Source organism: Peromyscus eremicus, chromosome 14 (assembly GCF_949786415.1).
Source record: "Peromyscus eremicus chromosome 14, PerEre_H2_v1, whole genome shotgun sequence".
In the NCBI taxonomy this organism is placed as follows: Eukaryota; Metazoa; Chordata; class Mammalia; order Rodentia; family Cricetidae; genus Peromyscus; species Peromyscus eremicus.
In genome coordinates, this window is record NC_081430.1 from 82,672,783 (window position 1) to 82,688,839 (window position 16,057).

Below are 16,057 nucleotides of genomic sequence, written 5' to 3' on the forward strand. Positions count from 1 at the left end.
AATTGAGATTCTAGGGTGGCTCTAGATGTGCCTTAGGTGGGATTACAGCCCGATGGGGGAAATGTATAGGAGCCCCGAGGGTTGCCTATGGGGTTTAGGACATGTCTTTAAATGGGGTTTCTGGTGAGAATCCTAGAAAATTGCAAGTTACAGCTAGGAAAGGAGAAAGGCAAAAGTCATTAACTGTGTATCTAGCAATTCTTGATTCTCAGCTGCTCAGAGACATCAATCAAACTCTGGGATGAGGGGCTCCTTCCCTCATCTCAACAGATCTCCCCATCTTTATGTCCTGCCTTCTTAGCATTCCAAGACTGCAGGAGAATCAAGAGTTTAAGATCAGCTTGGAAATGAAGAGCTGGGGATGAGCTCAGCAGCAGAGGACTTGCCTAGCGTGCACAAGGCCCTGAGCTTGGTGCCCAGCATAGCAAATATATCAATACCAAATAAGTAAAATGAACCGTGTGGAGGTAAACGCCTACAATCAAAGCACTCAGATGATGGAGGCAGGAGGAGCCTCTGCTACAGAGAGTTCAAGGCCAGGCTGAGCTACTTGAGATCCTATCTCAAAAAACCAGCCAGGGCAGAAGAGATGACTCAGTGGTTGAGAGTGGTTGCTGCTTTTGCAGAGGATCACATTTGGGGTTCTGACACCCACGCTGGGTGGCTCACCACCGTTCCTGGGGATCTGATACCCTCTTCTGGCCTCTGTGGGCAGTGAACGCATGTGGTGCACAGACACACAAGCAGGCAAAACACTCAGACACATACAATTAAAAGTAAAAATAAAAGGGGCTGGAGAGATGGCTCAGAGGTTAAGAGCACTGGCCGCTGTTCCAGAGGTCCTGAGTTCAACTCCCAGCACCCACGTGTTGGCTCTGTAATAAGATCTGGTGCCCTCTTCTGGCATGCAGGCATACATACAGGCAAAACACTGTATACATAATAAATAAATAAATCTTTAAAAAAATAAAAATTAGGGCTGGAGAGATGGCTCAGAGGTTAAGAGCACCAACTGCTCTTCCAGAGGTCCTGAGTTTAATTCCCAGCACCCACATGGTGGCTCACAACCATCTGTAATGAGATCTGGCACCCTCTTCTGTATACATAATAAATAAATAAAAATCTTTTAAAAAATAAAAATAAATAAATTAAAATTAAAATTAAAAAAGCCCGCCTTTCTGTCAGGGACAACCTCCCTAAAAGAACACATCATTTGCAAAGGGTCTCACTCATCCCTCTACAGAAAAGAGAAAATACAAGGAAAAATGACCATCCATTCCTATTCATGGATGTGAAAAGCCCAGGATGCTATAAATCATCACTGTTCAGCCATGCACAAACCACCATAGTCCTGTATGTAGGCTGCTCCACTGTCCTGTTAGCCCACAAGTGGGAAAGCTAGGGGGAGGGGAGGAGAGGGGAGAGGAGGGGAGGGGAGGGGAGGGAAGGGGAGGGGAAGGGAAGAGACAGATGGAACCCGGAAGATACTTGGCCAGCCAATCTAGCCCAAACAGCTAGCTCCAGATTCAGTGAGAGAAAACCGCCGTATTTCTGTCTCAGAAAATACGGCACAGGGGCCGACGGGCTGTCTCAGCTGGTAAAGACTTGAAAACCAGATTTCCATTTCCAGGACCCATATAAAGGCAGAAGCAGAACTGAACCCACAAAGGATTCACACTTCCACACGTGTGCTGACGGACATCATATGCACGTTCTTTCTTGTACACACACACACACACATACACTTATGATATGTGATAGAGACATGGGCATGGTTGCACATGCCTTTGATCCCAGCACTCTGGCCACAGAGGCAGGTCTATAGAGAGAGTTCCAGGTCAGCCAGGGCTCATAGTGAGACTCTTGTCTCGAACAAAAGAAAACAAAACTAAAAGCCATATAAATAAAAAAAAAATTTAAAAACAAATAAAAATGGTAGAGAACGATTGAAGAAGACACCCAACGTTGACATCTAGCCTCCAAATGAGAATGGAGAAATGGCACACACTTACAAATAGGAGTGCATATAATGCACACACACACACACATCATATATAGTTATATATAATACATAAATATATGATTATATGTAACTATGTATGATTATATATATAACTATTTTAAAACACAGCATTGCTGGAATTCATGTCTTATGTCCCCATGATCATTAAAGAAAGTGATGGTCAGTGACCACTGACCCTGTTGCACTAACTCAAGCCATGAGTAGTGACTTGTGCCTATAACCTTAGCCCTCAAGAGGCTGAAGGAGGAGGGTCATATTGAGTTTGATGCTAGCCTGGGCTACTCAGTGAGTTCCATACCAATCTGAGCTACAGACGGAGACCTTGTTTCAAGAAACAAAAACCAAGACACTGATCCAGCAGTTATCTTGTACAAACCCTCCGGGAAGCAGGGAAGTATGATGCGGATTTTACCTGTGGAACTCTGAATGGCTTTGAGTGTTGGTCCTGTGGAGGCTCCCTAGTCCACTTCCAATCTTGGAAGTGCTTTTCTCTTCTTTCAAACTATCTCTACTTCTGTCACTGAATAACTATAGAAGAAAGGGAGAACGAAGGGGGAAAGGGGGGGAGGAAGGAAGGAAGGACAGATGGAAGGAAAGATCTCCCGGCTGGAAAGGAGATGTGGGTTTGGACCCAGGTCCAAGGCCATCGCTCCTGACACTGGTTTGTCTAGGACCTCGACATATGTCCAGTCAGCCTCTGGTGCCTGAAGTTGTGAGTCCCAAGCGAGAGAATCATGGAAAAATAAAAACAAGACATCTCCCAAACTTCAGAAAATTCAGCAGCCGTAGTTATAGGGCCCGGGAAGCTTAGGCAGATTTGGGGACTGGAGGGATGGGGACTTGCAATGACAATTGAAGGGTGAGGGGTTCAGTTTGTGACCAAATTCTAATAAGCAGGATGGAGTCTGACTGGCCTGGAAGTTCACGGGCTGGGAGGCTGTGGAATCTGTTTGTCCGGTCCAGGGCATGCTGAGTCTCTATTCTCATTTCTAAACCTTCCAGGCCTCTGTCTGCGGAGCCCTCCCCCACGGTCGCACCTGCAGGCAGCGGGGGCCCCAGTGAACGGACAAGTTCCAAGAATTCAGGCCCCTTCCCCCACCTTTTACATAGCCAAGCCCTGAGACAAAAGGCGCCCAGAGTCTAGAGCTCTTTTCTCGGCCTCTGCCAGCTCCGGGGAGTGCCAGACAGCTGGAGCCGAGCTCCTACCACACCATTCACACTTTTTACCACCTGCCCATCCCACTCCCTTCTCTCCACCCACGGCCAGGAGACCCTAGGATCCTCACAGTTTTCTGGAGACTGCGGGTGGCTACCTGTGGAGTGGGCAGGGAAACAGTACATGTGAGCATTCACGGCTTAGACTGCAGGTGCTGATCTTTTGTGTAGGACACCATGACTCCATGGGACTCCGCTGCAATCGAAAGGCGCACAGGGTCACCGGAAGCTTCTTGCCTGGTCACTGCACTTGATTTCTGGCCTCACTTCCCTGGAGGACACTGATCCCTCTCTTTCTCAGATAGTTCCTTTATCCACGGATAAATGTAACCTGTTCACCGAGGACTTACTGTGAGCCAGGGTCAGAGCTTTTGAGTTCATTCTGGTCTCTTCAATGTCAGCAAGTCAGCAGAACCACTAAGATGTGAATCCAGGTCTTCCACATCTTGAGTGCGGGGCTGAGGACTGATGTCTTGTCCAAATCCTTCCAGTCCGTGCTGTTTACCTGTTCACTGATATTCCCATATGTGTGCAAAAGCATCATCCTGCCTTTTCTTGGTCCTCAAGGCGGGCCCAGACGGGCCCAGACTGGGTGTTCTCATCACCCAGTCCCAGGGCAGTTACCCCTCAGTGCTGGGAGATGCCCTAGTTCCACGTCTGGCTTAGATCAGCTGCCGCAATTCTGCCTCCCTCTCTTGCAAGTCCTGGCCCACTGGTCTAGCTCCACTTTAAGAGAAAAGGAGAGCTAGTTAACTCTTGTCTTTTAAGATACTCCCAAAGCACTTCCAGCTCTGAAGTTGCGGGTCAATGTATCAAAGATAATCTTGTAGGGACTGGAGGGGCGGCTCTGTACCGGAAGACTTCAGGCAGCATTTCTAAGGTTTGCACATTGTCATGCCTTGGAACTGGAAAAAAGGGACTTATTCATCCCTTGGACCCCCTCCTGGGAGTTCTTTTTACTGTCCCTTAATAAACCTGTTGGCTCTGCTAACACACACACACACACACACACACACACACACACACACTGATAAAAAATAAAAACTTAAAACCGACAGCCCACAATAAACCAAGTGCTTGAGAGAAACACAACTTTTTTGTGAACGCGAGTCCGAGAAAAGTTTGTAAAAACACTGCTTTCCAAACCTAAAATGTGGACCTTCCGTTGGCCGAAATGGCTAAATGCTCCAACAGAGCCATGCTTGTTCACAAGCAATGTGAATGCATTCATAAACTGTGTACACACAAAATAACAGAAACTGAGAAGAATGAGGGACCAGAGAAACACACGTCTGCTCAGGTCCACCTTGCATACCCCTCAGACCACCCACCGCTTGCCTCCTCCATCTTCCCACCTTGGAAGAGTGTGTGGTGCTTTGGACTAGATCCTGGCAGTAGACTGGAGTGCCACATCGCCATTTCTCATAACCACCAGCACCTGAGGTCCAAAGCGTAACACAGGATAAGGCGTCTGGTGACAGCACACATCTCTGCAAGTTCGTCGTGTTTATTTGTGAGTTTTTTGAGACAAGTCTTGCTGTTAGCCCTGACTGACCTGGAACTCCCAGTGATCTTTTGCCTGCTGCCTCGGCCTTGTTTGTTTGGAGTGCTGGAATGGTAAGCATGCGCCTCCACTAGCAGCCAGCTAGTTTGACTGAAGAATAACTAGTTCACAAGCTGACCCACACTGAGCCTTTTCTCTGTGACAGTCACTGTATAAATGCTTTCTTTGCGTTTTATTATTTAAGCTAAACATTTTTTTCTTTACGTTTATTTATTTATTTGTGTGTGTTGGCAGGAGGTACACAATATAGCCGGCTCCTACTGGAGGGCAGAGGACAAGTCAGTCTTCTCGCCTTGCACTTTGTGGGCAAGCCCCTTTGCCCTCAGAGCCTTCCTGCTGGTCATCTCATCTTTATCAGAATCCAAGGAGGTGATTGTTAGAATGACCATTTTCTCAGATGAGGACATTGAAGCTCTAAAAGTTTAATTTGTTCCTAAGATCCATGTGGCCTGGAGCTGGCTTTGGATTCCTGGTCCTTCAGCCTCCGCTGTTCCCCACGGTGACAGAGAAGCGCCATCACACCTGGTTGAGAGCTGAGATTTAAATTTGTGTTTAAACCGGATGTGCTTTAAATGTGCCTTTAATCCCCGCACTCTGGAGGCAGAAGTAGGTGGATCTCTCTGAGGCCAACCTGGTCTACATTGCAAGTTCTAGGACAGTCAGGATCACAAAGAGATTGTTTCAAAATAGCCAAACAAACAAACAAACAAAAAACCCATGGTTATTCAATTTTTTTGTTTTTTTTTGTTTTTTTTGTTTTTCGAGACAGGGTTTCTCTGTGTAGCTTTGCGCCTTTCCTGGGACTCACTTGGTAGCCCAGGCTGGCCTCGAACTCACAGAGATCCGCCTGGCTCTGCCTCCCGAGTGCTGGGATTAAAGGCGTGCGCCACCACCACCCGGCGGTTATTCAATTTTGAAGGTACTACTATGTTATTTTGATTTTTGTTTGTTTGTTTGTTTTTGTTTTTGAGATGGGATTTCTCTGTGTAGCCCTGTCTTAGAACCCACTCTGTAGACCAGGCTGGCCTCAAACTCAGCAATCTGCCCGCCTCTGCTCCCTGAGTGCTGGGACTAAAGGTGTGCATCACTACCACCAGGTGAAAAACAAATTATATATATATATATATATATATATATATATATATATATATATATATATATATATATGTATATATATATATTTATTTATTTATTTTGAGACAGGATTTCTCTGTGTAGTTTTGGTGCCTGTCCTGGATCTCACTCGGTAGACCAGGCTGGCCTCGAACTCACAGAGATCTGCCTGGCTCTGTCTCCTAAGTGCTGGGTTTAAAGGCATGCGCCACCGCTACCTAGCAAAAAACAATTTTAATTGCATTTATTCCTGAATCTAGAACCAGGGTACATCTTGGAAGAGGGGGTGGAAAGATTCTAAGAGCCAGAGGACCAGCAAGTCTGCTGTAGACTGTGTCCCCCAGAAATGACAGGGAAGTTACACTATGGAAACCTTAACAGAATGGCCGCCTAAGCAGGACCTAAACAGTGACACCAACAGACACTCGGTTATGGGAGGGGAATTCATGGGACCCCACCCTTACACAGAGAACTACCTGCAGCTGAGGACTTCTGGGAAAAGGAAAAGGAAAGTTAGTAGGTTATCCTCAGGATGAGCCCCTTAATCGGTGACCCAAGGCCAAATGGTCAGCCCTGAAATTACATAAAGACTAAACAGATTCACCAGGATATATATATATATATATATATATGTTTTAGATTACACTTATTTATTTATTGCATACACACACACACACACACACACACACACACACACACACACGGGTGCATGCGCCTTGCTTGGCATGCATTTAGAGGTCAGAGAACAGCTAAATAGAGTTAGTTTTCTCCTTCCACCCCGAAGGTCCCAGGGATGGAATTCAGGTCCTCAGGCTTGGTGGCAAGCACCTTTACCCCATGAGCCATCTCTCTGGCCTAAAGCTATTACTCATAATTTGCATTCTATGTACCCTCAGAGAATTTTAATTTAGAGGCAGAGAGGGGCTGGCTTTTTGAGATAGGCTCGCCTTCGTAGCCTAGGCTGTCCTGGAAGTCAAAGTCAGCATGTACGTAACCCATAATGTCCTAACTCAGCCTTGGAGAGCTGGGATTACAGGCACAGGCCTCCATACCCAACTTTATGTTTTGAGTTACTTAACATTTACCTAAATGAAAAGGTAGAATAATGAACCACTCAGAATGAATGCTTTAAGGAACACAGTAACTATCAATATGTTGTTATTTATGTTCTCTTGTGGTTTAAAATGCAAGCCCTTGAAATCTTATTCATTTATCTCCTAATTCTTTTTAGAATATCTTTTATGTGTGTTTGGCTTGCATACATGTCTGTGCATCATGTACACCAGTACCCATGGATCTCCTAAAACTGGAGTTACAGACAGTTATGAGTCAGTATGTGGGTGCTGGGAATTGAACCCGGGTCCTCTGGAAGAGCAGTCAGTGCTCTTAACCGATGAGTCATCTCTTTAGCCTCCCCCCTTAATTCTTTTTTTTTTTAAATTGTTAAAACCTTTTTAACAATAATAGAGTAACATGTAACAGTTGGAAGCAGGTGTGATGGTAGCCAGCACTTGGGAGATGGAGATAAGAGAATCATGAGCTTGAGACCAACCAGGGCTACAGAGTGAGGCCTTGTCTAAAAACTGAAACAAGACAGAAACAGAGTCAGGCATGATGAGAAGGGTCAGCCTTTGTCATTTTTTACTTTTTATTTTTAGATTTACTTGTTTATTATGCATGCAGTGTTCTGCCTGCATGTGTCCCTGCATCTCATTGTAGAAGGTTGTGAGCTGCCATGTGATTGCTGGGAATTGAACTCAGGTCCTCTGGAAGAGCAGCCAGTGCTCTTAACTACTGAGCCATCTCTCCAGCCCACCTTTGTCATTTTTTTTCTTTTTGGTACTAGCCATTCAAATTCAGGTGGGTTTGTTTGGAGAGTTGACTCAGAGGTTAAGAGCATTTATTCAGTCCCAGCATCCACATGGCGGGAGTGGGGGATGGTGTGTGTGTGTGTGTGTGTGTGTGTGTGTGTGTGTGTGTGTCTCATGACCTCTGCACCTCTGACAACTTCCTCCAACCTCTAAAGGCATCAGTCACACAGGTGGGACATATACATACATGCAGGCAAAAAACTCACATACAGGGCTGGAGAGATGGCTCAGAGGTTAAGAGCACTGGCTGTTCTTCCAGAGGTTCTGAGTTCAATTCCCAGCACCCATATGGTGGCTCACAACCATCTGTAATGAGATCTGGCTCCCTCTTCTGGCCTGCAGGGATACATGCAAACAGAACACTGTATACATAATAAGTAAATAAATAAATCTTTAAAAAAAAAAAAAAAAAGGCGTGGGCCACTGCCGCCCGGCCACATGATTTAAAAAAAAAAAAAAACAAAAAAAAAAAAAAACAAAAAACAAAAAAAAAAAAAACTCACATACATAAAATAATAAAATTCAAAGAAATCAGTAGAGATGATTCAACTCTCAATATATGTATGTATGACTGCAATGTAGGACATTTTCTTATGTAACCAACATATTGTTATTACTATTAATAAATTTATCATTAGTTCTTTAAGATATGTTAAGATATTTTAAAGGCCAAAGACTGGGGGCAGGAGAGAGGCCTCACAGTTAAGAGCACTTAGGGCTAGCTTTTGTAGAGGGTTTGGTTCTCAGCAGTCACATGGCAGCTAACCACTGTCTGTAATTCCTGTCCCCAAAGGATCTGACACCTTCCTCTACCTTCCACAGACACTGCATGTGCATGGTAAACAGATACATGCAGGCAAAACACCCATAAAATAAAAGTAAATATTAAAATATACTTTAAAGATCTATATTCAAATTTTTCACAAAGTCAGATGGCTTCAGAGGCATTTGTGATGCCAGATTGGAGGGTGACTAACTCCAGAGACACCAACTCCAGCGCTCTCAGGACTGTGTCTAGGAAATACTAGAGCTCAAGGATGTGTGGAGGACCATTTGTTCTTTTCCTGGGAGTGAAAAATAACGGTAGCTCTTATGTGGTTATGCTGTGTACCTTCCTGTGCTGGCTATCAGAAATTACATTAGCTCTTTAAAATTGTTTGAGTTGGCATACATTAATTATATACAGTACTGGATTTCATTATTAGACTTTCATACATGTACACAATCTATTTCCATCATATTCATCCCCTCTATTAGTTACTGTTTCTTGCCCTCTCCTCCTGCTCCTGCTCATCACCTTCTTCTGCCCAACTAGTCCACTTTGTGTGTGTGTGTGTGTGTGTGTCCCACTGAGTTTCATTAGGGTTATTTACAGGCGTGTAGATAAGAGTTCATTTGTAGGAGTATATGCCCCTTACCAGTGGCTACACTACTGAAGAAAAATGTCCTTCCTTTTCCCATCATCCTTTACTGGGCCTAAGTCCTCAGGGAGGTTTGGGACCCCATGGGCGCCTTCTTCCCTCTTTGGGATGGGGTGTTGACAGGCCCAATCTTGCTGTGAGTTCAAGAACCAAAGAGTGGCCTAGCCTGATGGTGCATGCCTTGTAGGTGGAATTCTGAGAAATTCCAGGCCAGCCTTGTCTACATAGTGAGTTCCAGGTCAGTCAAGGCTACATAGAGAGACTCTGTCTCAGAAGAAAGAAAGAGAAAGAGAGAGGGGGGAGAGGGAGAGAGAAGGAGGGAGGGAGGAAGGGAGAGAAGGAAGGAAGGAAGGAAGGAAGGAAGGAAGGAAGGAAGGAAAGAGAAAAAAAGTTGTCATGCTCAGAGCACACAGGGTCCCACCCTTCACTGATTCCTCTGATCCCTTTCAACTCCTTCTTCCATGATATTTCCAACGCCTTGGAGGGAATGATTCAGATGTCCCATTTATAGCTGGGCATTCAATAGTCATTTATTCTAAGTAATTCCATTAGTTGAGTCTCAGCAATCACCTCAGATCACTACAAAAAAAAAAAAAAGTTTTCTCTGACAACAGCCAACAGCAGGACTATTCTGTGAGCAGAAACACAGTCATTTAGAAGGCAAATTGACAGGCATATCTGTCGATGTTCTGAGCCACGAGGGACAATCAAAGAAAGATGGTCACTCCAGAATGTAATCAGGCTCTGAGGCAGCAGGGAGGAACAGACTCTGATGGACTGACCCTCGACCAGCCATGGAGAAGCATATTTATTGATTGTTATACAAGAGCTGTGTTTTTGTATAAAACAAGCTCCTCATACCGAAGCCCAGATCTAATCTATATGTTTGTGAAGGAAAACGTCACACCTCTGCAGTTTCAGTCCTTATTGGGCACTGTTGGCAGTACTCAATAACGCAACTCAGTAACCAAGACGCTCCAGGTTTGCCAGGATGGTTTTATGACTACAGTCATGCGAAAACTGGGAAGCTCCTTCAGAAAAACAACTCTACAAATCACAGAAGACAACCACTGTTTTCTACAATGATTTCTTCAAGGTCTAAGTATTTCCAGACAACAACTCCTTCATTCTAACGTTTACCCTAGATACAATGACTCTACTAGCTTTCCTACTACACATATCAAGCCTGTCTAGAAAAACAACAGCAGTAGCTTCCCCCTGGAATCGTGTCTTTCTTTGCCATGGGCTTCTGACTTCGTTGACAGTGGCAGACGTGAATTTTCCCTCGTGGAGAGGTCATCAAATCCAACCAGAAAGCATTTGGTTACTCCAATACCGACTTGCCGTTATTGTACCGGTGAACTCATCTGGTCTGGCTGGTCAGCATGGCAGCATGAAAAGACCACAGGTAATTATCAGTATTGATGACATTTCTCCTCTATAGCCACAAGGGCTAGCCTGCAGGGAGGAGATTTTCAGTTCAGTTTGACCTCACTATTTCCTCTGACCAAGGCATATGTGGTGTTTTTATGAGAACAGTCTTACCATCCAATTCTTATGTGTGACCAAGAGTAGTAACAACTGTCTATATTGTTTGGGAGCCTCAGGGACTTTCCTGGACAACAATTCGTGGAGCAGTAGCCTACCCCCTGACACCAGAATTTTCATTTAATTACCTATGGCTTCTGGGAACATCTTTATCCACTCACACAGATGTGGTGAAATATTATTTTAAGATGTGTTACATTTGTTTATGCTGTGGAACATTTGTTTTAATGATGCAAAGATGCATTGCATTCCTTTATGTTGCATTTGTTGAACTCTGTGAAGCTGTGTTAACTGTGCCTGTCTAGAACACCTGATGGTCTAATAAAGAGCTGAATGGCCAATGTCTAGGCAGGAGAAAGGACAAGCGGGGCTGCAGGCAGAGAGAATAAATAGAAGTGAGAAAAAGAAAAGGCCCAGAGGCAAAAGGTAGATGGGATAATTTCAGTTAGGAAAAATTGACGGGGGCTGGAGAGATGGCTCAGAGGTTAAGAGCACTGACTTCTCTTCCAGGGGTCCTGAGTTCAATTCCCAGCACCCACATGGTGGCTCACAACCATCTGTAATGAGATCTGGTGCCCTCTTCTGTATACATAATAAATAAATAAATCTTAAAAAAAAGGGGGGGGCTGGAGAGATGGCTCAGAGGTTAAGAGCAGTGACTGCTCTTCCAGAGGTCCTGAGTTCAATTCCCAGCAACCACATGGTAGCTCACAACCATCTGTAATGAGATCTGGTGCCCTCTTCTGGCCTGCAGACAGACAGACATGCAGGCAGAACATTGTATACTAAATAAATCTTAAAAAAAAAAAAAAAGAAAGAAAAATTGTCTAGAAACAAGCCAAGCAAATGCTGGGCATTTGTAAGTAATAACAAACCTGTGCGTGTGATTTATTTGGGAACTGGGTGGCAGGCCCCTCAAAGGGCTAAAGAGCCAAAAGAGTAAAGAATAAAAACAAACAACTAAGGGCTGGAGAGCTGGCTCAGAGGTTAAGAGCATTGACTGCTCTTCCAGAGGTCCTCAGTTCAATTCCCAGCAACCCCAGGGTGGCTCACAACCATCTGTAATGGGATCAGATTCCTTATTCTGGTGTATATAATAAATCTAAAAAAAAAAAAACTACACACAGGCTTTGATTAGTTTATCAAGTACCAGATTCCCTTATGGCTCTTCCATACACTGTCAGTTGATTCTTCCTCCTACCCCGTCCTCTTCCTCATCTCTTCCCCCCACACCCTGCTTAAAATTTTTCTGCCCTGAGATTCCATTAGCTCTTTGTGCATCTTCCACAACACTCAGTAGACTGCCTAGCTGGGTTGGGCTGAGCTGTCCTAGTATTCACAGCTTGTTCACAGCCAAACGATAATATTGGTCATAGTAGATCATTTCATTGGCTCTATAAGAGGAAGTAAGTGTCCTCTTTTAATAAAGGATAGAGTAACAGACTCACCTGAGGTCTCGTAACTGGGAAGTGAGGAAGCCAAGACCCCATCAAGTTTGGACTAATTGATCATCCATCTCCTGGTACTCTTTTGTTTTTGAGAGTTTGTCTGTTTTATTTTATGTGCATGAGTGTTTGGCTTGCATGTATGTCTGTGTACTGCAAGCCTGGTGCCCGAGGGGGCCAGAAGACGGCACTGGGTCCCTGGAACTGGAATTCCACCATGGCTGTGAGCCAACAGGTGGGTGCTGGGCACTGAACACTGGCCCACTGGAAGAGCAGGTAAGACCTCTTCACTGCTGAGTCATTATCTCTCCAGCCCTCTTGGTAATCCTGATGATGGTCTCTGATAGGGTAGTGAAGCCTCAAAACCTGGGTAGAAGCAAGGTGGGTAAAAGAGAAGGGTGGGAAAAGAAATTAAAAAAAAAGAGAAGGGTGGGTGGGAGAGGAGGAAGGAAGAAGAATTAGAACAAAGGAAAGGGAACCAGGAGTTCCCCGTGCCATGGAAGTAAAAATAAGCAGCTACCGGAGTGAAGTCTTTGGAGCCTTGATATTGCAACATGATGTTGTCATCTACATTCTTTTTTTTTTTTTTTTTTTTTTTTTTTTTTTAAATTAAGAACCTCTCAATTGAGTTATAAAAAACTTAACCACAAAGGGGCTGGAGAGGTGGCTCAGCAGTTTTGATACATACTGTTCTTGCAGAGGACCCGAGTTGGATGTTGAGCACCTGTGTCAGTCAGCTGTGTCTACCTCTAACTCCAGCTCCAGAGGTTCTGATACACTCTTCTGGCCCCTACGGGCACCTGTACTCATGTGCATGCATTCATACAGATACACATAATTTTAAAAATTAGCAAAAAAAAGTTGAAAGTACCATAAAAAATAGTGTTCTCCCAGAGAACCCGAGTTCGGTTCCCAGCAGCTGTATCAGATGGCTCACAAACATCTGTAATTCTAGGTCTAGGGAATTCAATCCCCTTTTCTGGACTCTGAAGGCATCTGCACATACACACACACACATACACACACACAAACACACACACACACACACACACACACACACACACACACACACACGATATTTTGTAATGTTTTAAGCAAGTTTACAATTTTGTATTGGCTATATGGCCTGTGGGCTAAGGCCTAGAGTCATGTCTATATATGATTACATGTACATCATTGTAGATGGCTAGCCTCGGACCATACACATATCAGGTGTAACAGGCCCCAGACCTTAGCCCAATTGATGACACATTAGCAGCTCCATTCTGACCTTAAACTCCAGCACAGAGACCCCAACACCTGTCAAAATAGAAACAAAGACCTAACCTACCAAAGACCTCGTCCATAGTCCCAGGAAAGTCTCTAAATGTACTAACCTGCTTTTTGGTTTTGTAGTTCTGTTTCTTGCTAACTGAAGTGTGCCAATCAGGATGTGTTTTTTTGCACATAAAGGACAAAGGGCTTTAAGTCCCGGGGCTTTGTGATTTGGGTCAGTTCCTGGTGCAGCAGCCCACTGGAAATAAAGACATTCTTTCTGCTTTACAAGTGTTTGTGTGGCGGTCTCAGGCTTACCTTGACAACATTAGGCTCCTCAGATATCTGCCCCATTTATATCTAGACATAAATGAGTGGATGGTAATCTTAATAAATCAATGGTGAAAAGAATGATGGGTTACATCAAGACAGGGTTTCTCTGTGTAGCTTTGACTGTCCTGGAACTCAGTTGGTAGCCCAGGCTGGCCTTGAACTCACAAAGATCCACCTGGCTCTGCCTCCTGAGTGCTGGGATTAAAGGCGTGCGCCACCACTGCCCAGCAAGATGGAGAAATTTTTTATTTTCCTTTTCGTCTTCTCTTTCTTTTCGTCTTTTTCTTTTTTCTTTCTTTTATTTTTCAGACAGTCCCTCACCACCATGTCCAGTAACAAAGGGATGAATAATTTAAATCTGTATAGGGCAGATATGATAGCAATCGTCTGTAATCCCACACTCAGGAGGCAAGCAAAGGTGGGAAGATCAACACAAGTTCGAGGCCAGTCTAGTCTGTAAAGGCCGTTCTAGGCTAGTCAGGGGACACACAGTGAGAACCTGTCTTAAAAACAAACTGGGGGCCAAGAAGATGGCTCAGTGGTTATGAATACTTCTTGTTCTTGCAGAGGACCCACGTTCCCTTCCCAACACTTAAATCAGGTGGCTCACAACCACCTATAACTCCAGCTCCAGGGGGTCCAACATTCTTTTCTGGCCTCCACAGACCCCTGCACTCACGTGCATGCATCTACACCCAGATACACATACACAGACATAATTAAAAAAAAAAAAAAAAAAAAAGGTAGTGAGTAGGGAAGAGAATTGGCTGATTAGCAGGACATGGGCTGAGCGTCTTGGTGTCAGACTTCACCAGCAGCCTGGTTCCCACCCAGCACACTCCACCAGCAGCCTGGTTCCCACCTAGCACACTCCACCAGCAGCCTGGTTCCCACTCACAGCACACTCCACCAGCAGCCTGGTTCCCACCCAGCACACTTCACCAGCAGCCTGGTTCCCACTCACAGCACACTTCACCAGCAGCCTGGTTCCCACTCACAGCACACTTCACCAGCAGCCTGGTTCCCACTCACAGCAACCCAGTGAAATTGGCTCCTGTCGGTGGGCTAGAGAGCTTGCTCAGTGTCCACAGGGCAAAGCAGGAACTGATGCTATCTTTCTACTCTACACTTGGGGCTTTTTAACCACCTACTGACTAGCAACAAGTACTTTACTCATCAGGAATGCGGTTTTGGTAGTGGAAGTAAGAAGAGGTGAACTGTGATTACCCCTCTAAGCTACCCCTAGGAAGCTGTAACGTCCAACCGTTCATTCCCTAGCTTCATTCAGTATTTAAAGAAAGCTTTTCTTCTGCATGTCCCTTTATAAGTGACAGATTACTGTTGACTTATCCACTTCCTCGATCTGGATTTTGTTCAAAGCTAGGTATGTATCTTTACTAAAGATGTCTGCTTGTAGACACCAGTTTAATTATTGCTGGGAGTCTGGGAGGTTTTGGTGTTTAATAACTTTATGACCAGAGCCTTAGGTGCTCTCTTACTGCTGTGTTACTTCACTGTCTGTTTTTGGGTACGTTTGAGAAAGGGTGTTGTTATGTAGCTCAGGCTGACCTAGAACTCATGAAAATCCTGCCTCAGTCTTCTAAGTGCCCAGATTTACAGATGTGCACCACCACACCTGGCCTCTTTTTTTGGGGGGGCGGGGTTGGGTAGTTGAACATAGTCTAATATTGAGCTCTTTGTGTGTGTGTGTGTGTGTGTGTGTGTGTGTGTGTGTGTGTGTTTATTTTATTTTATTTTATCTTTTTGAGGGAGGGTCTCATGTAGCCCAAGATGTCCTTGACCTGAGGGACAAAGGGACAAATTTTCTGCCAATGGGATCAACAAAGAGCACAAAGAATTTGTGTTGGGCATAGTGGTAATGTACACCTACAATCCCAGAAATTAGAAGGCTGAGGTAGGAAGATTGTCATGTGTATGAGGCTAGCCTAAGCTAAGCAATGAAATTCTAGGACAGCCTAGGCTATAGAGTTAGGCTGTCTCAAAAACAAACAAACAAACAAACAAACAAACCCCAAATAGTTATTTCGCTGTAATTCACTTTAGCATAGTTCAATATAAAAATATGAGCACAGCCGGGCGGTGGTGGCGCACACCTTTAATCCCAGCACTCGGGAGGCAGAGCCAGGCGGATCTCCGTGAGTTCGAGGCCAGCCTGGGCTACCAAGTGAGTTCTGGGAAAGGCACAAAGCTACACAGAGAAACCTTGTCTCGAAAAAACCAAAAAAAATAAAAAAATAAAAAAAATAAAA